The sequence below is a fragment of the Heterodontus francisci genome, chromosome 39 (assembly GCF_036365525.1).
Source record: "Heterodontus francisci isolate sHetFra1 chromosome 39, sHetFra1.hap1, whole genome shotgun sequence".
Lineage (NCBI taxonomy): Eukaryota > Metazoa > Chordata > Chondrichthyes > Heterodontiformes > Heterodontidae > Heterodontus > Heterodontus francisci.
Window position 1 is genome coordinate 13,078,816 of NC_090409.1, and position 19,921 is coordinate 13,098,736.

A 19,921-nucleotide genomic window follows, 5' to 3' on the forward strand; every position below is an offset into this window, starting at 1 on the left:
ACGGTTGCCGCAGTTTGAGGTGTTGCCTTACTTTGAGGTGTTGCCTTAGTTTGAGGTGTTGCCTCAGTTTAAGGTGTTGCCTTAGTTTGAGGTGTTGCATTAGTTTGAGGTGTTGCATTGGTTTGAGGTGTTGCCTGAGTTTGAGGTGTTGCCTTAGTTTGCGGTTTTGCCTTAGTTTGAGGATTTGCCTGAGTTTGAGGTTTTGCATTAGTTCTAGGGTTGCCTTTGTTTGAGGTTCTGCCTTTATTTGAGATGCTGCCTTTGTTTGACGTACTGCTTTTGTTTGAGGTGTTGCCTGAGCATGAGGTGTTGCCTTTGATTGACGGTTTCCTTAGTTTAAGGTGTTGCATTAGTTTGAGGTGTTGCATTAGTTTGAGGTGTTGCATTAGTTTGAGGTGTTGCATGAGTTTGAGGTGTTGCATTAGTTTGAGGTGTTGCATTAGTTTGAAGTGTTGCATTAGTTTGAGGTGTTGCATTAGTTTGAGGTTTTGCATTAGTTTGAGGTGTTGCATTAGTTTGATGTGTTGCCTTAGTTTGAGGTGTTGCCTTAGTTTGAGCTGTTGCATTAGTTTGAGGTGTTGCATTAGTTTGAGTTGTTGAATCAGTTTGAGGTGCAGCAGAAGTTTGAGGTGTTGCTTAGTTTGAGGTGTTGCCTCAGTTTGAGGTGTTGCCTGAGTTTGAGGTTTGCTTTAGTTTGAGGTGTTGCCTTAGTTTGAGGTGTTGCCTTAGTCTGAGGTGTTGCCTTAGTTTGAGGTGTTGCCTTAGTCTGAGGTGTTGCTTTAGTTTGAGGTGTTGCATTAGTTTGAGGGTTCCATTAGATAGAGGGTTCCATGAGTTTGACGGTTGCCTTAGTTTGAAATGTTGCCTTAGTTTGAGGTGTTGCCTCAGTTTGAGGTGTAGCCTTAGTTTGATGTGTTGCATTATTTTGAGGTGTTGCCATAGTTTGAGGTGTTGCATTAGTTTGAGGTGTTGCATTAGTTTGAGGTGTTGCATTAGTTTGAGCTGTTGCCTTAGTTTCAGGTGTTGCCTTAGTTTGAGGTGTTGCCTTAGTTTGAGGTTTTGCCTTAGTTTGAGGATTTGCCTTAGTTTGAGGTTTTGCATTAGTTTTAGGGTTGCCTTTGTTTCAGGTGCTGCCATTGTTTGAGATGCAGCCTTTGTTTGAGGTGATGCCTTTGTTTGAGGTGTTGCCTGAGTATGAGGTGTTGCATTAGTTTGAGGTTTTGCATTAGTTTGAGGTGTTGCATTAGTTTGAAATGTTGCCTTAGTTTGAGGTGTTGCCTTAGTTTGAGCTGTTGCCTTAGTTTGATGTGTTGCATTATTTTGAGGTGTTGCCTTAGTTTGAGGTGTTGCATTAGTTTGAGGTGTTGCATTAGTTTGAGGTGTTGCATTGGTTTGAGGTGTTGCCTGAGTTTGAGGTGTTGCCTTAGTTTGAGGTTTTGCCTTAGTTTGAGGATTTGCCTTAGTTTGAGGTTTTGCATTAGTTCTAGGGTTGCCTTTGTTTGAGGTTCTGCCTTTGTTTGAGATGCTGCCTTTGTTTGACGTGCTGCTTTTGTTTGAGGTGTTGCCTGAGTATGAGGTGTTGCCTTTGATTGACGGTTTCCTTAGTTTAAGGTGTTGCATTAGTTTGAGGTGTTGCATTAGTTTGAGGTGTTGCATTAGTTTGAGGTGTTGCATGAGTTTGAGGTGTTGCATTAGTTTGAGGTGTTGCATTAGTTTGAAGTGTTGCATTAGTTTGAGGTGTTGCATTAGTTTGAGGTTTTGCATTAGTTTGAGGTGTTGCATTAGTTTGATGTGTTGCCTTAGTTTGAGGTGTTGCCTTAGTTTGAGCTGTTGCATTAGTTTGAGGTGTTGCATTAGTTTGAGTTGTTGAATCAGTTTGAGGTGCAGCAGAAGTTTGAGGTGTTGCCTTAGTTTGAGGTGTTGCCTCAGTTTGAGGTGTTGCCTGAGTTTGAGGTTTGCTTTAGTTTGAGGTGTTGCCTTAGTTTGAGGTGTTGCCTTAGTCTGAGGTGTTGCCTTAGTTTGAGGTGTTGCCTTAGTCTGAGGTGTTGCTTTAGTTTGAGGTGTTGCATTAGTTTGAGGGTTCCATTAGATTGAGGGTTCCATGAGTTTGACGGTTGCCTTAGTTTGAAATGTTGCCTTAGTTTGAGGTGTTGCCTCAGTTTGAGGTGTAGCCTTAGTTTGATGTGTTGCATTATTTTGAGGTGTTGCCATAGTTTGATGTGTTGCATTAGTTTGAGGTGTTGCATTAGTTTGAGGTGTTGCATTAGTTTGAGCTGTTGCCTTAGTTTGAGGTGTTGCCTTAGTTTGAGGTGTTGCCTTAGTTTGAGGTTTTGCCTTAGTTTGAGGATTTGCCTTAGTTTGAGGTTTTGCATTAGTTTTAGGGTTGCCTTTGTTTCAGGTGCTGCCATTGTTTGAGATGCAGCCTTTGTTTGAGGTGATGCCTTTGTTTGAGGTGTTGCCTGAGTATGAGGTGTTGCCTTTGATTGACGGTTTCCTTAGTATAAGGTGTTGCATTAGTTTGAGGTGTTGCATTCGTTTGAGGAGTTGCATTAGTTTGAGGTGTTGCATTCGTTTGAGTTGTTGAATCAGTTTGAGGTGCAGCATAAGTTTGAGGAGTTGCCTTAGTTTGAGGTGTTGCCTCAGTTTGAGGTGTTGCCTTAATTTGATGGTTGCCTTAGTTTGAGGTGTTGCCTTAGTTTGAGGTGTTGCCTTAGTCTGAGGTGTTGCTTTAGTTTGAGGTGTTGCATTAGTTTGAGGGTTCCATTAGATTGAGGGTTCCATTAGTTTGACGGTTGCCTTAGTTTGAAATGTTGCCTTAGTTTGAGGTGTTGCCTCAGTTTGAGGTGTAGCTTTCGTTTGATGTGTTGCATTATTTTGAGGTGTTGCCATAGTTTGAGGTGTTGCATTAGTTTGAGGTGTTGCATTAGTTTGAGGTGTTGCATTAGTTTGAGCTGTTGCCTTAGTTTGAGGTGTTGCCTTAGTTTGAGGTGTTGCCTTAGTTTGAGGTTTTGCCTTAGTTTGAGGATTTGCCTTAGTTTGAGGTTTTGCATTAGTTTTAGGGTTGCCTTTGTTTGAGGTGCTGCCTTTGTTTGAGATGCTGCCTTTGTTTGAGGTGCTGCCTTTGTTTGAGGTGTTGCCTGAGTATGAGGTGTTGCCTTTGATTGACGGTTTCCTTAGTATAAGGTGTTGCATTAGTTTGAGGTGTTGCATTCGTTTGAGGAGTTGCATTAGTTGGAGGTGTTGCATTAGTTTGAGGTGTTGCATTAGTTTGAGGTGTTGCATGAGTTTGAGGTGTTGCATTAGTTTGAGATGTTGCATTAGTTTGAGATGTTGCATTGGTTTGAGGTGTTGCATTAGTTTGAGGTGTTGCATTAGTTTGAGGTGCTGCATTAGCTTGAGGTATTGCTTCAGTTTGAGTTGCAGCCTTCGTTAGTGGTTTACCTTTGTTTGAGGGTTCCCTTAGTTTGAGGGTTCCCTTAGTTTGAGGTGCTGCCTTAGTTTGAGGTGTTGCCTTAGTTTCAGGTGTTGCATTAGTTTGAGGTGTTTCCTTAGTTTGAGGTGTTGCCTTAGTTTGAGGTGTTGCCTTCGTTTGAGTTGTTGCCTTAGTTTGAGGGGCCGCCTCAGTTTGAGGGGCCGCCTTAGTTTGAGGTGTTGCCTGAGTATGAGGTGTTGCCTTTGATTGACGGTTTCCTTAGTTTGAGGTGTTGCATTAGTTTGAGGGGTTGCCTTAGTTTCAGGTGTTGACTTAGTTTGAGGTGTTGACTTAGTTTGAGGTGTTGCATTAGTTTGAGGTGTTGCATTAGTTTGAGGTGTTGCATTAGTTTGAGGTGTTGCTTTAGTTTGAGTTGCAGCCTTCGTTAGTGGGTTGCCTTTGTTTGAGGGTTCCCTTAGTTTGAGGGTTCCCTTAGTTTGAGGGTTCCCTTAGTTTGAGGTGTTGCATTAGTTTGAGGTGTTGCCTTAGTTTAAGGGGCTGCATCTGTTTGAGGGGTTTCCGTAGTTTCAGGTGTTGCCTCAGTTTGAGGTGTTGCCTTAGTTTGAGGTGTTGCCTTAGTTTGAGTGTTCCATTAGTTTGACGGTTGCCGCAGTTTGAGGTGTTGCCTTACTTTGAGGTGTTGCCTTAGTTTGAGGTGTTGCCTCAGTTTAAGGTGTTGCCTTAGTTTGAGGTGTTGCATTAGATTGAGGTGTTGCATTGGTTTGAGGTGTTGCCTGAGTTTGAGGTGTTGCCTTAGTTTGCGGTTTTGCCTTAGTTTGAGGATTTGCCTGAGTTTGGGGTTTTGCATTAGTTCTAGGGTTGCCTTTGTTTGAGGTTCTGCCTTTGTTTGAGATGCTGCCTTTGTTTGACGTGCTGCTTTTGTTTGAGGTGTTGCCTGAGTATGAGGTGTTGCCTTTGATTGACGGTTTCCTTAGTTGCAGGTGTTGCATTAGTTTGAGGTGTTGCATTAGTTTGAGGTGTTGCATTAGTTTGAGGTGTTGCATCAGTTTGAGGTGTTGCATTCGTTTGAGGTGTTGCCTTAGTTTGAGATGTTGCATTAGTTTGAGGTGTTGCATTAGTTTGAGTTGTTGAATCAGTTTTAGGTGTAGCATAAGTTTGAGGTGTTGCCTTAGTTTGAGGTGTTGCCTCAGTTTGAGGTGTTGCCTTAGTTTGAGGGTTGCCTTAGTTTGAGGTGTTGCCTTAGTTTGAAATGTTGCCTTAGTTTGAGGTGTTGCCTTCGTTTGAGGTGTTGCATTCGTTTGAGGTGTTGCATTAGTTTGAGGTGTTGCATTAGTTTGAGGTGTTGCATTAGTTTGAGGTGCTGCATGAGTTTGAGGTGTTGCATTAGTTTGAGGTGTTGCATTAGTTTGAGATGTTGCATTAGTTTGAGGTGTTGCATTAGTTTGAGGTGTTGCATTAATTTGAGGTGCTGCATTAGCTTGAGGTGTTTCCTTAGTTTGAGGTGCTGCATTAGCTTGAGGTGTTTCCTTAGTTTGAGGTGTTGCATTAGTTTGAGATGTTGCATTAGTTTGAGGTGTTGCATTAGTTTGAGGTGCTGCATTAACTTGAGGTGTTTCCTTAGTTTGAGTTGCAGCCTTCGTTAGTGGTTTGCCTTTGTTTGAGGGTTCCCTTAGTTTGAGGGTTCCCTTAGTTTGAGGTGCTGCCTTAGTTTGAGGTGTTGCCTTAGTTTCAGGTGTTGCATTAGTTTGAGGTGTTGCATTAGTTTGAGGTGTTGCATGAGTTTGAGGTGTTGCATTAGTTTGAGGTGTTGCATTAGTTTGAGATGTTGCATTAGTTTGAGGTGTTGCATTATTTTGAGGTGTTGCATTAGTTTGAGGTGCTGCATTAGCTTGAGGTGTTTCCTTAGTTTGAGGTGCTGCATTAGCTTGAGGTGTTTCCTTAGTTTGAGGTGTTGCATTAGTTTGAGATGTTGCATTAGTTTGAGGTGTTGCATTAGTTTGAGGTGCTGCATTAACTTGAGGTGTTTCCTTAGTTTGAGTTGCAGCCTTCGTTAGTGGTTTGCCTTTGTTTGAGGGTTCCCTTAGTTTGAAGGTTCCCTTAGTTTGAGGTGCCGCCTTAGTTTGAGGTGTTGCCTTAGTTTCAGGTGTTGCATTAGTTTGAGGTGTTTCCTTAGTTTGAGGTGTTGCCTTAGTTTGATGTGTTGCCTTCGTTTGAGGTGTTGCCTTAGTTTGAGGGGCCGCCTTAGTTTGAGGGGCCGCCTTAGTTTGAGGTGTTGCCTGAGTATGAGGTGTTGCCTTTGATTGACGGTTTCCTTAGTTTGAGGTGTTGCATTAGTTTGAGGTGTTGCATTAGTTTGAGTTGCAGCCTTCGTTAGTGGGTTGCCTTTGTTTGAGGGTTCCCTTAGTGTGAGGGTTCCCTTAGTTTGAGGGTTCCCTTAGTTTGAGGTGTTGCCTTAGTTTGAGGTGTTGCCTTAGGTTGAGGTGTTGCCTTAGTTTGAGGTGCTGCCTTAGTTTGAGGGGCCGCCTTAGTTTGAGGGGCCGCCTTAGTTTGAGTTGTTGCCTGAGTATGAGGTGTTGCCTTTGATTTACGGTTTCCTTAGTTTGAGGTGTTGCATTAGTTTGAGGGGTTGCCTTAGTTTCAGGTGTTGCCTTAGTTTGAGGTGTTGACTTAGTTTGAGGTGTTGCATTAGTTTGAGGTGTTGCTTTAGTTTGAGTTGCAGCCTTCGTTAGTGGGTTGCCTTTGTTTGAGGGTTCCCTTAGTTTGAGGGTTCCCTTAGTTTGAGGGTTCCCTTAGTTTGAGGTGTTGCATTAGTTTGAGGTGTTGCCTTAGTTTAAGGGGCTGCATCTGTTCGAGGGGTTTCCGTAGTTTCAGGTGTTGCCTCAGTTTGAGGTGTTGCCGTAGTTTGAGGTGTTGCCTTAGTTTGAGTGTTCCATTAGTTTGACGGTTGCCGCAGTTTGAGGTGTTGCCTTGCTTTGAGGTGTTGCCTTAGTTTGAGGTGTTGCCTCAGTTTAAGGTGTTGCCTTAGTTTGAGGTGTTGCATTAGTTTGAGGTGTTGCATTGGTTTGAGGTGTTGCCTGAGTTTGAGGTGTTGCCTTAGTTTGCGGTTTTGCCTTAGTTTGAGGATTTGCCTGAGTTTGAGGTTTTGCATTAGTTCTAGGGTTGCCTTTGTTTGAGGTTCCGCCTTTGTTTGAGATGCTGCCTTTGTTTGACGTGCTGCTTTTGTTTGAGGTGTTGCCTGAGTATGAGGTGTTGCCTTTGATTGACGGTTTCCTTAGTTTCAGGTGTTGCATTAGTTTGAGGTGTTGCATTGGTTTGAGGTGTTGCATTAGTTTGAGGTGTTGCATGAGTTTGAGGTGTTGCATTCGTTTGAGCTGTTGCATTAGTTTGAGGTGTTGAATTAGTTTGAGTTGTTGAATCAGTTTGAGGTGTAGCATAAGTTTGAGGTGTTGCCTTAGTTTGAGGTGTTGCCTCAGTTTGAGGTGATGCCTTAGTTTGAGGGTTGCCTTAGTTTGAGGTGTTGCCTTAGTTTGAAATGTTGCCTTAGTTTGAGGTGTTGCCTTCGTTTGAGGTGTTGCATTCGTTTGAGGTGTTGCATTAGTTTGAGGTGTTGCATTAGTTTGAGGTGTTGCATTAGTTTGAGGTGTTGCATGAGTTTGAGGTGTTGCATTAGTTTGAGGTGTTGCATTAGTTTGAGATGTTGCATTAGTTTGAGGTGTTGCATTCGTTTGAGGTGTTGCATTAGTTTGATGTGCTGCATTAGCTTGAGGTGTTTCCTTAGTTTGAGGTGCTGCATTAGCTTGAGGTGTTTCCTTAGTTTGAGGTGTTGCATTAGTTTGAGATGTTGCATTAGTTTGAGGTGTTGCATTAGTTTGAGGTGCTGCATTAACTTGAGGTGTTTCCTCAGTTTGAGTTGCAGCCTTCGTTAGTGGTTTGCCTTTGTTTGAGGGTTCCCTTAGTTTGAAGGTTCCCTTAGTTTGAGCTGCTGCCTTAGTTTGAGGTGTTGCCTTAGTTTCAGGTGTTGCATTAGTTTGAGGTGTTTCCTTAGTTTGAGGTGTTGCCTTAGTTTGATGTGTTGCCTTCGTTTGAGGTGTTGCCTTAGTTTGAGGGGCCGCCTTAGTTTGAGGGGCCGCCTTAGTTTGAGGTGTTGCCTGAGTATGAGGTGTTGCCTTTGATTGACGGTTTCCTTAGTTTGAGGTGTTGCATTAGTTTGAGGTGTTGCATTAGTTTGAGTTGCAGCCTTCGTTAGTGGGTTGCCTTTGTTTGAGGGTTCCCTTAGTTTGAGGGTTCCCTTAGTTTGAGGGTTCCCTTAGTTTCAGGTGTTGCCTTAGTTTGAGGTGTTGCCTTAGGTTGAGGTGTTGCCTTAGTTTGAGGTGTTGCCTTAGTTTGAGGGGCCGCCTTAGTTTGAGGGGCCGCCTTAGTTTGAGTTGTTGCCTGAGTATGAGGTGTTGCGTTTGATTTACGGTTTCCTTAGTTTGAGGTGTTGCATTAGTTTGAGGGGTTGCCTTAGTTTCAGGTGTTGCCTTAGTTTGAGGTGTTGACTTAGGTTGAGGTGTTGCATTAGTTTGAGGTGTTGCATTAGTTTGAGGTGTTGCATTAGTTTGAGGTGTTGCTTTAATTTGAGTTGCAGCCTTCGTTAGTGGGTTGCCTTTGTTTGAGGGTTCCCTTAGATTGAGGGTTCCCTTAGTTTGAGGTGTTGCATTAGTTTGAGGTGTTGCCTTAGTTTAAGGGGCTGCATCTGTTTGAGGGGTTTCCGTAGTTTCAGCTGTTGCCTCAGTTTGAGGTGTTGCCTTAGTTTGAGGTGTTGCCTTAGTTTGAGTGTTCCATTAGTTTGACGGTTGCCGCAGTTTGAGGTGTTGCCTTACTTTGAGGTGTTGCCTTAGTTTGAGGTGTTGCCTCAGTTTAAGGTGTTGCCTTAGTTTGAGGTGTTGCATTAGTTTGAGGTGTTGCATTGGTTTGAGGTGTTGCCTGAGTTTGAGGTGTTGCCTTAGTTTGCGGTTTTGCCTTAGTTTGAGGATTTGCCTGAGTTTGAGGTTTTGCATTAGTTCTAGGGTTGCCTTTGTTTAAGGTTCTGCCTTTGTTTGAGATGCTGCCTTTGTTTGACGTGCTGCTTTTGTTTGAGGTGTTGCCTGAGTATGAGGTGTTGCCTTTGATTGACGGTTTCCTTAGTTTCAGGTGTTGCATTAGTTTGAGGTGTTGCATTAGTTTGAGGTGTTGCATTAGTTTGAGGTGTTGCATGAGTTTGAGGTGTTGCATTCGTTTGAGGTGTTGCCTTACTTTGAGCTGTTGCATTAGTTTGAGGTGTTGCATTAGTTTGAGTTGTTGAATCAGTTTGAGGTGTAGCATAAGTTTGAGGTGTTGCCTTAGTTTGAGGTGTTGCCTCAGTTTGAGGTGTTGCCTTAGTTTGAGGGTTGCCTTAGTTTGAGGTGTTGCCTTAGTTTGAAATGTTGCCTTAGTTTGAGGTGTTGCCTTCGTTTGAGGTGTTGCATTCGATTGAGGTGTTGCATTAGTTTGAGGTGTTGCATTAGTTTGAGGTGTTGCATTAGTTTGAGGTGTTGCATGAGTTTGAGGTGTTGCATTAGTTTGAGGTGTTGCATTAGTTTGAGATGTTGCATTAGTTTGAGGTGTTGCATTAGTTTGAGGTGTTGCATTAGTTTGAGGTGCTGCATTAGCTTGAGGTGTTTCCTTAGTTTGAGGTGCTGCATTAGCTTGAGGTGTTTCCTTAGTTTGAGGTGTTGCATTAGTTTGAGATGTTGCATTAGTTTGAGGTGTTGCATTAGTTTGAGGTGCTGCATTAACTTGAGGTGTTTCCTTAGTTTGAGTTGCAGCCTTCGTTAGTGGTTTGCCTTTGTTTGAGGGTTCCCTTAGTTTGAGGGTTCCCTTAGTTTGAGGTGCTGCCTTAGTTTGAGGTGTTGCCTTAGTTTCAGGTGTTGCATTAGTTTGAGGTGTTGCATTAGTTTGAGGTGTTGCATGAGTTTGAGGTGTTGCATTAGTTTGAGGTGTTGCATTAGTTTGAGATGTTGCATTAGTTTGAGGTGTTGCATTAGTTTGAGGTGTTGCATTAGTTTGAGGTGCTGCATTAGCTTGAGGTGTTTCCTTAGTTTGAGGTGCTGCATTAGCTTGAGGTGTTTCCTTAGTTTGAGGTGTTGCATTAGTTTGAGATGTTGCATTAGTTTGAGGTGTTGCATTCGTTTGAGGTGCTGCATTAACTTGAGGTGTTTCCTTAGTTTGAGTTGCAGCCTTCGTTAGTGGTTTGCCTTTGTTTGAGGGTTCCCTTAGTTTGAAGGTTCCCTTAGTTTGAGGTGCTGCCTTAGTTTGAGGTGTTGCCTTAGTTTCAGGTGTTGCATTAGTTTGAGGTGTTTCCTTAGTTTGAGGTGTTGCCTTAGTTTGATGTGTTGCCTTCGTTTGAGGTGTTGCCTTAGTTTGAGGGGCCGCCTTAGTTTGAGGGGCCGCCTTAGTTTGAGGTGTTGCCTGAGTATGGGGTGTTGCCTTTGATTGACGGTTTCCTTAGTTTGAGGTGTTGCATTAGTTTGAGGTGTTGCATTAGTTTGAGTTGCAGCCTTCGTTAGTGGGTTGCCTTTGTTTGAGGGTTCCCTTAGTTTGAGGGTTCCCTTAGTTTGAGGTGTTGCCTTAGTTTGAGGTGTTGCCTTAGTTTGAGGGGCCGCCTTAGTTTGAGGGGCCGCCTTAGTTTGAGTTGTTGCCTGAGTATGAGGTGTTGCCTTTGATTTACGGTTTCCTTAGTTTGAGGTGTTGCATTAGTTTGAGGGGTTGCCTTAGTTTCAGGTGTTGCCTTCGTTTGAGGTGTTGACTTAGTTTGAGGTGTTGCATTAGTTTGAGGTGTTGCATTAGTTTGAGGTGTTGCATTAGTTTGAGGTGTTGCATTAGTTTGAGGTGTTGCTTTAGTTTGAGTTGCAGCCTTCGTTAGTGGGTTGCCTTTGTTTGAGGGTTCCCTTAGTTTGAGGGTTCCCTTAGTTTGAGGGTTCCCTTAGTTTGAGGTGTTGCATTAGTTTGAGGTGTTGCCTTAGTTTAAGGGGCTGCATCTGTTTGAGGGGTTTCCGTAGTTTCAGGTGTTGCCTCAGTTTGAGGTGTTGCCTTAGTTTGAGGTGTTGCCTCAGTTTAAGGTGTTGCCTTAGTTTGAGGTGTTGCATTAGTTTGAGGTGTTGCATTGGTTTGAGGTGTTGCATTAGTTTGAGGTGTTGCTTAAACTTGAGGTGTTTCCTTAGTTTGAGTTGCAGCCTTCGTTAGTGGTTTGCCTTTGTTTGAGGGTTCCCTTAGTTTGAGGGTTCCCTTAGTTTGAGGTGCTGCCTTAGTTTGAGGTGTTGCCTTAGTTTCAGGTGTTGCATTAGTTTGAGGTGTTGCATTAGTTTGAGGTGTTGCATTAGTTTGAGGTGTTGCCTGAGTTTGAGGTGTTGCCTTTGTTTGCGGTTTTGCCTTAGTTTGAGGATTTGCCTGAGTTTGAGGTTTTGCATTAGTTCTCGGGTTGCCTTTGTTTGAGGTTCTGCCTTTGTTTGAGATGATGCCTTTGTTTGACGTGCTGCTTTTGTTTGAGGTGTTGCCTGAGTATGAGGTGTTGCCTTTGATTGACGGTTTCCTTAGTTTCAGGTGTTGCATTAGTTTGAGGTGTTGCATTAGTTTGAGGTGTTGCATTAGTTTGAGGTGTTGCATGAGTTTGAGGTGTTGCATTCGTTTGAGGTGTTGCCTTAGTTTGAGCTGTTGCATTAGTTTGAGATGTTGCATTAGTTTGAGTTGTTGAATCAGTTTGAGGTGTAGCATAAGTTTGAGGTGTTGCCTTAGTTTGAGGTGTTGCCTCAGTTTGAGGTGTTGCCTTAGTTTGAGGGTTGCCTTAGTTTGAGGTGTTGCCTTAGTTTGAAATGTTGCCTTAGTTTGAGGTGTTGCCTTCGTTTGAGTTGTTGCATTCGTTTGAGGTGTTGCATTAGTTTGAGGTGTTGCATTAGTTTGAGGTGTTGCATTAGTTTGAGGTGTTGCATGAGTTTGAGGTGTTGCATTAGTTTGAGGTGTTGCATTAGTTTGAGATTTTGCATTAGTTTGAGGTGTTGCATTAGTTTGAGGTGTTGCATTAGTTTGAGGTGCTGCATTAGCTTGAGGTGTTTCCTTCGTTTGAGGTGCTGCATTAGCTTGAGGTGTTTCCTTAGTTTGAGGTGTTGCATTAGTTTGATATGTTGCATTAGTTTGAGGTGTTGCATTAGTTTGAGGTGCTGCATTAACTTGAGGTGTTTCCTTAGTTTGAGTTGCAGCCTTCGTTAGTGGTTTGCCTTTGTTTGAGGGTTCCCTTAGTTTGAGGGTTCCCTTAGTTTGAGGTGCTGCCTTAGTTTGAGGTGTTGCCTTAGTTTCAGGTGTTGCATTAGTTTGAGGTGTTGCATTAGTTTGAGGTGTTGCATGAGTTTGAGGTGTTGCATTAGTTTGAGGTGTTGCATTAGTTTGAGATGTTGCATTAGTTTGAGGTGTTGCATTAGTTTGAGGTGTTGCATTAGTTTGAGGTGCTGCATTAGCTTGAGGTGTTTCCTTAGTTTGAGCTGCTGCATTAGCTGGAGGTGTTTCCTTAGTTTGAGGTGTTGCATTAGTTTGAGATGCTGCCTTAGTTTGAGGTGTTGCCTTAGTTTCAGGTGTTGCATTAGTTTGAGGTGTTTCCTTATTTTGAGGTGTTGCCTTAGTTTGATGTGTTGCCTCCGTTTGAGGTGTTGCCTTAGTTTGAGGGGCCGCCTTAGTTTGAGGGGCCGCCTTAGTTTGAGGTGTTGCCTTAGTTTGTGGTGTTGCCTGCGTATGAGGTGTTGCCTTTGATTGACCGTTTCCTTAGTTTGAGGTGATGCATTAGTTTGAGGTGTTGCATTAGTTTGAGTTGCAGCCTTCGTTAGTGGGTTGCCTTTGTTTGAGGGTTCCCTTAGTTTGAGGGTTCCCTTAGTTTGAGGTGTTGCAATAGTTTGAGGTGTTGCCTTAGTTTGAGGGTCTGCCTTCGTTTTAGTTGTAGCTTAATTTTGAAGGTTGCCTTTGTCTGAGGCGCTGCATTAGTATGAGGGGCTGCCTTAGTATGAGGGGCAGCCTTCGGTTGTGGTGCTGCATTAATTTAAGGGCCTGCTTGAGTTTCAGGGCCTGCTTTAGTTTCAGGGCCTGCTTGAGTTTCAGGGCCTGCTTGAGTGTCAGGGGCTGCCTTAGTGAAAGGGGCTGCCTTAATGAGAGGGGCTGTCTTAGTGAGAGGGGTTGCCTTAGTTTGAGGCGCTGCCTTAGTTAGAAGCGCTGCATTAGTTTGAGAATTGCCTTAGTTTGAAGGCCTGCCTTAGTTTGAGGGGCTGCTTTAGTTTGAGGGTTGCCTCACTTTGAGGGTTGCCTCACTTTGAGCGGCTGCCTTATTTTCAGGGTTGCCCCAGTTTGAGGGCCTGCCTCAGTTTGAGAATTGCCTTAGTTTGAGGTCTGCCTTAGTTTGAGGGTTGCCTAGTTTGAGGGGCTGCCTTTGTTTGAGCGGCTGCCTTAGTTTGAGGGGCTGCCTTAGTTTGAGGGGCTGCCTTCGTTTGAGGTGTTGCCTTAGTTTGTGGGGTTGCCATAGTTTGAGGGGCTGCCTTCGTAGAGGGGTTGCCTTGGTTTGAGGGGTTGCCTTAGTTTGACGGAATGGCTTAGTTTGTGGGGAAGCCTTAGTTTGAGGGGCTGCATTAGTTTGAGGGGCTGCATTAGTATGAGGGGCTGCATTAGTATGAGGGGCTGCATTAGTAGGAGGGGCTGTCTTTCTTTGAGGGGCTGTCTTACTTTGAGGGGCTGCAATAGATTGAGGGTTGCCGTAGATTGATGTGCTACATTAACTTGGGGTGTTGCCTTTGTTTGAGGGGCTGACTTAGTTTGAGGGTCTGCCTTAGTTTGAGGGGTTGCCTTAGTTTGAGGGTCTGCCTTAGTTTGAGGGGCTGCCTTAGTTTGAGGGGCTGCCTTAGTTTGAGGGGCAGCCTTAGTTTGAGGTGTTGCCTTAGTTTGAGGTGTTGCCTTAGTTTGAGGTGTTGCCTTAGATTGAGGTGTTGCCTTAGATTGAGGCGTTGCCTTCGTTTGAGGTGTTGCCTTAGTTTGAGGTGTTGCCTTAGAATGACGTGTTGCCTTAGATTGAGGTGTTGCCTTCGTTTGAGGTGTTGCCTTCGTTTGAGGTGTTGATTTCGTTTGAGGTGTTGCCTTCGTTTGAGGTGTTGCCTTCGTTTGAGGTGTTGCCTTCTTTTGAGGGGCTGCCTTCGTTTGAGGGGCTGCCTTAGTTTGAGGTGTTGCCTTAGTTTGACGGAATAGCTTAGTTTGTGGGGAAGCCTTAGTTTGAGGGGCTGCATTCGTCTGAGGGGCTGCAGTCGACTGAGGGGCTGCAGTCGTCTGAGGGGCAGCCTTCGTCTGAGGGGCTGCATTAGTCTGAGGGGCTGCATTAGTATGAGGGTCTGCATTACTTTGAGGGGCTGCATTAGTTTGAGTGTTTGTTTAGTTTGAGGGTTTGTTTAGTTTGAGGGATGCCTTAGTTTGAGGGATGCCTTATGTTGAGGGATGCCTTAGTTTGAGTGTTGCCTTAGTTTGAGCGTTGCCTTAGTTTGAGGCGTTGCATTAGTTTGAAGCGTTGCATTAGTTTGAGGCGTTGCCTTAGTTTGAGGGGCTGCCTTAGTTTGAGGGGCTGCCTGAGTTTGAGGGAGTGCCTGAGTTTGAGGGAGTGCCTTAGTTTGAGGGGCTGCCTTAGTTTGTGGGTTCCCTAGTGTGAGGGTTGCCCTAGTTTGAGGGTTTGCCCCAGTTTGAGGGGCTGCCTTAGTTTGAGGTTATGCCTTAGTTTGAGGTTTTGCCTTAGTTTGAGGTTTTGCCTTAGTTTGAGGTTTTGCCTTAGTTTGAGGTGTTGCCTAAGTTTGAGGCGTTGCATCAGTTTGAGGCGTTGCATCAGTTTGAGGGGCTGCCTTAGTTTGAGGGGCTGCCTGAGTTTGAGGGGCTGCCTAAGTTTGAGGGAGTGCATCAGTTTGAGGGAGTGCATCAGTTTGAGGGAATGCATCAGTTTGAGGGGCTGCCTTAGTTTGAGGGGCTGCCTTAGATTGAGGGTTGCCCGAGTATGAGGGTTGCCCGAGTATGAGGGACTGCCTTAGTTTGAGGGGTTGCCTTAGTTTGAGGGGTTGCCTTATTTTGAGGGGTTGCCTTAGTTTGAGGGTAGCCTCAGTTTGAGGGCGGCCTTAGTTTGAGTTGTTGCCTTAGTTTGAGGTGTTGAATCAGTTTGAGGTGTTGCATAAGTTTGAGGTGTTGCCTTAGTTTGAGGTGTTGCCTTTGTTTGAGGTGTTGCCTTGGTTTGAGGGTTGCCTTAGATAGAGGTGTTGCCTTAGTTTGAGGTGTTGCCTTAGTTTGAGGTGTTGCTTTAGTTTGAGGTGTTGCCTTAGTTTGAGGTGTTGTTTTAGTTTGAGGTGTTGCCTTAGTTTGAGGTGTTGTTTTAGTTTGAGGTGTTGCATTAGTTTGAGGGTTCCATTAGTTTCAGGGTTCCATTAGTTTGACGGTTGCCTTAGTTTGAAATGTTGCCATAGTTTGAGGTGTTGCCTTAGTTAGAGGTGTTGCCTTAGTTTGAGGGTTTTCTTAATTTGAGGTGTTGCCTTATTTTAAGTGGGCTGTCTTCGTTTGAGGTGTTGCCTTAGTTTGAGGTGTTGCCTTAGTTTGAGGTGTTGCATTAGTTTGAGGTGATGCCTTAGTTTGAGGTGTTGCCTTAGTTTGAGGTGTTGCCTTAGTTTTAGTTGTTGCCTTTGTTTGAGGGTTTCATTAGTTTGAGATGTAGCCTTAGTTTGAGGTGTTGCCTTAGTTTGAGGTGTTGCATTAGTTTGAGGGGCTACCTTAGTTTGCGGGGCTATCTTAGTTTGAGGTGCTGCCTTAGTTTGAGGGGCTGCCTTAGTTTGATGAACTGCGTTATTTTGAGTTGTTGCCTTATTTTGAGGGGTTGTCTTAGTTAGAGGGTTTATTTCGTTTTAGATCTTGCAATAGTTTGAGGTGTTGCCTTAGTTTGAGGGTCTGCCTTCGTTTTAGGTGTAGCTTAATTTTGAAGGTTGCCTTTGTCTGAGGCGCTGCATTAGTATGAGGGGCTGCCTTAGTATGAGGGGCAGCCTTAGTTTGTGGTGCTGCATTAATTTAAGGGCCTGCTTGAGTTTCAGGGCCTGCTTTAGTTTCAGGGCCTGCTTGAGTTTCAGGGCCTGCTTGAGTGTCAGGGGCTGCCTTAGTGAAAGGGGCTGCCTTAGTGAGAGGGGCTGTCTTAGTGAGAGGGGCTGCCTTAGTTTGAGGAGCAGCCTCAGTTAGAAGCGCTGCATTAGTTTGAGAATTGCCTTAGTTTGAGGGCCTGCCTTAGTTTGAGGGGCTGCTTTAGTTTGAGGGTTGCCTCACTTTGAGGGTTGCCTCACTTTGAGCGGCAGCCTTATTTTCAGGGTTGCCCCAGCTTGAGGGCCTGCCTCAGTTTGAGAATTGCCTTAGTTTGAGATCTGCCTTAGTTTGAGGGTTGCCTAGTTTGAGGGGCATCCTTTGTTTGAGCGGCTGCCTTAGTTTGAGGGGCTGCCTTAGTTTGAGGGCCTGCCTTCGTTTGAGTTGTTGCCTTAGTTTGTGGGGTTGCCTTAGTTTGAGGGGCTGTCTTCGTAGAGGGGTTGCCTTGGTTTGAGGGGTTGCCTTAGTTTGACGGAATGGCTTAGTTTGTGGGGAAGCCTTCGTTTGAGGGGCTGAATTAGTTTGAGGGGTTGCCTTAGTTTGAGGGGATGCCTCAGATGTGGGGCAGCCTTAGTTTGAGGAGCTGCATTAGTATGAAGGGCTGCATTAGTATGAGGGGCTGCATTAGTAGGAGGGGCTGTCTTACTTTGAGGGGCTGTCTTTCTTTGAGGGGCTGTCTTACTTTGAGGGGCTGTCTTACTTTGAGGGGCTATCTTAGTTTGAGGGGCTGTCTTAGTTTGAGGGGCTGCATTAGATTGAGGGTTGCCTTAGATTGATGTGCTACATTAATTTGGGGTGTTGCCTTTGTTTGAGGGGCTGCCTTAGTTTGAGGGGCTGCCTTAGTTTGTGGGGCTGCCTTAGTTTGAGGTGTTGCCTTAGTTTGAGGGGCAGCCTTAGTTTGAGGGGCAGTCTTAGTTTGAGGTGTTGCCTTAGTTTGAGGTGTTGCCTTAGTTTGAGGTGTTGCCTTAGATTTAGGTGTTGCCTTAGATTGAGGTGTTGCCTTCGTTTGAGGTGTTGCCTCAGTTTGAGGTGTTGCCTGAGAATGAGGTGTTGCCTTAGATAGAGGTGTTGCCTTCGTTTGAGGTGTTGCCTTCGTTTGAGGTGTTGATTTCGTTTGAGGTGTTGCCTTCGTTTGAGGTGATGCCTTCGTTTGAGGTGTTGCCTTCTTTTGAGGGGCTGCCTTCGTTTGAGGGGCTGCCTTCGTTTGAGGGGCTGCCTTAGTTTGAGGTGTTGCCTTAGTAGAGGGGTTGCCTTAGTTTGATGGGTTGCCTTAGTTTGATGGGTTGCCTTAGTTTGAGGGGCTGCCTTAGTTTGAGGGGTTGCCTTAGTTTGACGGAATGGCTTAGTTTGTGGGGAAGCCTTAGTTTGAGGGGCTGCATTCGTCTGAGGGGCTGCAGTCGTCTGAGGGGCTGCAGTCGACTGAGGGGCTGCAGTCGTCTGAGGGGCAGCCTTAGTCTGAGGGGCTGCATTAGTCTGAGGGGCTGCATTAGTATGAGGGTCTGCATTACTTTGAGGGGCTGCATTAGTTTGAGTGTTTGTTTAGTTTGAGGGTTTGTTTAGTTTGAGGTATGCTTTAGTTTGAGGGATGCCTTATGTTGAGGGATGCCTTAGTTTGAGTGTTGCCTTAGTTTGAGTGTTGCCTTAGATTGAGGCGTTGCATTAGTTTGAGGCGTTGCATTAGTTTGAGGCGTTGCCTTAGTTTGAGGGGCTGCCTTAGTTTGAGGGGCTGCCTGAGTTTGAGGGAGTGCCTGAGTTTGAGGGAGTGCCTTAGTTTGACAGGAGTGCCTTAGTTTGAGGGGCTGCCTCAGTTTGAGGGTTGCCCTAGTGTGAGGGTTGCCCTAGTTTGAGGGTCTGCCCCAGTTTGAGGGGCTGCCTTAGTTTGAGGTTTTGCCTCAGTTTGATGTTTTGCCTTAGTTTGAGGTTTTGCCTTAGTTTGAGGGGTTGCCTCAGTTTGAGGCGTTGCATCAGTTTGAGTCGTTGCATCAGTTTGAGGGGCTGCCTTAGTTTGAGGGGCTGCCTGAGTTTGAGGGGCTGCCTGAGTTTGAGGGGCTGCCTAAGTTTGAGGGAGTGCATCAGTTTGAGGGAGTGCATCGGTTTGAGGGAATGCATCAGTTTGAGGGGCTGCCTTTGTTTGAGGGGCTGCCTTAGTTTGAGGGTTGCCCGAGTATGAGGGTTGCCCGAGTATGAGGGACTGCCTTAGTTTGAGGGGATGCCTTATTTTGAGGGGCTGCCTTAGTTTGAGGTTTTGCCTCAGTTTGAGGTTTTGCCTTAGTTTGAGGTTTTGCCTTAGTTTGAGTTGTTGCCTTAGTGTGAGGTGTTGCATAAGTTTGAGGTGTTGCCTTAGTTTGAGGTGTTGCCTTTGTTTGAGGTGTTGCCTTGGTTTGAGGGTTGCCTTAGTTTGAGGTGTTGCCTTAGTTTGAGGTGTTGCCTTAGTTTGAGGTGTTGCTTTAGTTTGAGGTGTTGCATTAGTTTGAGGGTTCCATTAGTTTGACGGTTGCCTTAGTTTGAGGTGTTGCCTTAGTTTGAGGTGTTGCCTTAGTTTGAGGTGTTGCCTTAGTTAGAGGTGTTGCATTAGTTTGAGGTGTTGCCTTAGTTTGAGGGTTTTCTTAATTTGAGGTGTTGCCTTATTTTAAGTGGGCTGTCTTAGTTTGAGGTGTTGCCTTAGTTTGTGGTGTTGCCTTAGTTTGAGGTGTTGCATTAGTTTTAGTTGTTGCCTTTGTTTGAGGGTTTCATTAGTTTGAGATGTGTCCTTAGTTTGAGGTGTCGCCTTAGTTTGAGGTGTAGCCTTAGTTTGAGGTGTTGCCTTAGTAGAGGGGTTGCCTTAGTTTGATGGGTTGCCTTAGTTTGATGGGTTGCCTTAATTTGAGGGGCTGCCTTCGTTTGAGGGGTTGCCATAGTTTGACGGAATGGCTTAGTTTGTGGGGAAGCCTGAGTTTGAGGGGCTGCATTCGTCTGAGGGGCTGCAGTCGTCTGAGGGGCTGCAGTCGACTGAGGGGCTGCAGTCGTCTGAGGGGCAGCCTTAGTCTGAGGGGCTGCATTAGTCTGAGGGGCTGCATTAGTATGAGGGTCTGCATTACTTTGAGGGGCTGCATTAGTTTGAGTGTTTGTTTAGTTTGAGGGTTTGTTTAGTTTGAGGGATGCCTTAGTTTGAGGGATGCCTTATGTTGAGGGATGCCTTAGTTTGAGTGTTGCCTTAGTTTGAGTGTTGCCTTAGTTTGAGACGTTGCATTAGTTTGAGGCGTTGCATTAGTTTGAGGCGTTGCCTTAGTTTGAGGGGCTGCCTTAGTTTGAGGGGCTGCCTGAGTTTGAGGGAGTGCCTGAGTTTGAGGGAGTGCATCAGTTTGAGGGAGTGCATCGGTTTGAGGGAATGCATCAGTTTGAGGAGCTGCCTTTGTTTGAGGGGCTGCCTTAGTTTGAGGGTTGCCGAGTATGAGGGTTGCCCGAGTATGAGGGATTGCCTTAGTTTGAGGGGTTGCCTTAGTTTGAGGGGTTGCCTTATTTTGAGGGGTTGCCTTAGTTTGAGGGTAGCCTCGGTTTGAGGGCGGCCTTAGTTTGAGTTGTTGCCTTAGTTTGAGGTGTTGCATTAGTTTGAGGTGTTGCATTAGTTTGAGGTGTTGCCTTAGTGTGGGAGTCGCCTTAGTTTGAGGTGTTGCCTTTGTTTGAGCTGTTGCCTTGGTTTGAGGGTTGCCTTAGTTTGAGGTGTTGCCTTAGTTTGAGGTGTTGCCTTAGTTTGAGGTGTTGCCTTAGATTGAGGTGTTGCCTTAGATTGAGGTGTTGCCTTCGTTTGAGGTGTTGCCTCAGTTTGAGGTGTTGCCTGAGAATGAGGTGTTGCCTTAGATAGAGGTGTTGCCTTCGTTTGAGGTGTTGCCTTCGTTTGAGGTGTTGATTTCGTTTGAGGTGTTGCCTTCGTTTGAGGTGTTGCCTTCGTTTGAGGTGTTGCCTTCTTTTGAGGGGCTGCCTTCGTTTGAGGGGCTGCCTTCGTTTGAAGGGGCTGCCTTAGTTTGAGGTGTTGCCTTAGTAGAGGGGTTGCCTTAGTTTGATGGGTTGCCTTAGTTTGATGGGTTGCCTTAGTTTGAGGGGCTGCCTTAGTTTGAGGGGTTGCCTTAGTTTGACGGAATGGCTTAGTTTGTGGGGAAGCCTTAGTTTGAGGGGCTGCATTCGTCTGAGGGGCTGCATTCGTCTGAGGGGCTGCAGTCGACTGAGGGGCTGCAGTCGTCTGAGGGGCAGCCTTAGTCTGAGGGGCTGCATTAGTCTGAGGGGCTGCATTAGTATGAGGGTCTGCATTACTTTGAGGGGCTGCATTAGTTTGAGTGTTTG